General features: G+C 33.1%; 1 pseudogene; it reads right to left on the bottom strand.

Annotated features, from left to right (window-relative positions):
• Positions 1–436: 436 nt before the first annotated feature.
• Positions 437–532, bottom strand: LOC116275176 (annotated as a pseudogene).
• Positions 533–2,012: the final 1,480 nt, after the last annotated feature.

The following is a 2,012-nucleotide window of genomic DNA, read 5'->3' as shown; positions in this document are numbered from 1 at the left end:
ACATACAAAATACCAATCTGTAACACAAAATATTTACCCGTGCCACCCCCATGGGATTTGGAAGGTAAAGAGAACTATGAACCCACGTTGCCTGCCATGTGGCGAACAGTAAACTGTCTAGAACCATTTGAGTGCATCTCATTGTCTTCTTATTGAATCTATGCAAGTGAGCCTAGACAGCTACATAACTCCAACACATTTCCAGTTAATACTAGTGCTTAAAGCCATATATATATATATATATACGTGCATGTGTGTGCGTGTGTACTATACTAAGTACACATTTCATGGATTAAACTACTTTTTTTAGGTAAATATATATATACACACACATATACATACACACACATATATACATACACACACATAGACACACACACACATATATCGCTTAACCTTAGCAGGTAATTATTATTTTTTATCTTGTTTTCTTTCAGGTCAGATGGGTAACATGCTGCCACCAAAACAGGATTTCAAGAAGGTACATCTCACATGTGCACATAAACACCCAATCATCATGCTTGAGAATAATTACTACGTTCTGAGTACTTAAAGAAAATTACAGTTTTAAAAAAGAGCAGCATTCTTATTACTTTCATTAAATGGACAGAATTCCAAAAGTAGGAGTTTATTCACTTGAGATAGAGTGGCACATAGTGAGATATTATGTGATTATGACCTTCCTTTATCTCGATCATGTTTACATGTGTAAGGATGTGCATTGAGGATAGAGGATTTTCCACAATGTCTGGTGTGAACCTTGTTATGCAGGTTTGTGTCATCTGATTTGTATACTCTGTTATTTCCTTTTTGCCAGGTGGTGGGAGGGCTCCCCAAATGTTTACAACTTATCATTCGTTAAAGTATATTTCTGATATTACTGTTTCATATTCTCTTAGTGCTGATTTATTCTTATTGCTCTAGAATGTTCCTTGATTTATCAAAGTCTGCTTTTTCTATCAGTTTGAACAACTTATTTGCATTTGTTAAAAAAATTTACAAAGTTCTAGTGTACCTACATTTTTCAATGTGTTATTTTCAATTTGTATTTTATCTATTATCTTTCAATGTTATTTTTAATTATAATTTGTCAACTTATTTCTTTTTTATAAAGCTTATTTTTCCTGCATTATATTTATAATATCAACCTTTCATACATAGATTTTATTTATTGACTTATTTTTAGTTCTTGAACCATTTGTACTAATTCAGGTTGTATTTTTTTTTAGTTCATTATGTCTGAATCCTGAAGGCTTTACTTTTCTTTCTTTTGGAATGTGCTCTGTTATTTGTTTTCTTAAATAATGTATTTTAACCATAAATTGAAGGAAGAGATAGTCATGTAATCTGCTGGCTCCTTTACACTAGCATTAAATCTCCTAGTCTGAGATCCTTTATATAACACTCTGAGTATCATTCACATATGCCTGTACCCCATACCATCGATCTTTTATATCTGTCATGTCTTATATCAGAAATGCCTAGTAAATCATATGAGATCATGCAGCTCAGGATGGACAGGAAAAATGCAAACACTTAGTTTCAAAAACAGGTGATATTTTGTAGTTCTTCCATTCCTGCTGGTTTTCCTTTGCTATCAACTCACTTTGATCAACTTCTTGACGTGATCAATTTCTTGTACTGGATATTTATACAGCTTATGGATTGATGCATTTTTATTGTTTGCTTATTTACTTATTTAACTTGCTAATGCTCACAAAGTCTAGTTTACTCTTGGTTCTTTTATTTCTACTTAGAGCAGCCTAATAGGCAGGCAAAAACTTGCATTTCAAGGAAGGGTTACATTATAGTCAGAAACCACTGGCCTGTAGACTTGGCTTCACATTGACTACGTGGTTCAACATTGAATAGTAATTTTTGCTTGAATCTCATTTTTACTGTGTGAGGTATTTTAGCATTGCCTGAGATGCTATCTAATATTTCTTTAAACAGCTTTTCAGGAGTCCTCTCTTCTCAGTAGGTGATTCGTTCCAACACTCCCAAATGATACC

This window comes from Papio anubis, chromosome 5 (assembly GCF_008728515.1).
Source record: "Papio anubis isolate 15944 chromosome 5, Panubis1.0, whole genome shotgun sequence".
Taxonomy (NCBI): Eukaryota; Metazoa; Chordata; class Mammalia; order Primates; family Cercopithecidae; genus Papio; species Papio anubis.
The sequence above is the reverse complement of the archived record's forward strand: the minus strand, read 5'-3'. Positions and strand labels throughout refer to the sequence as shown.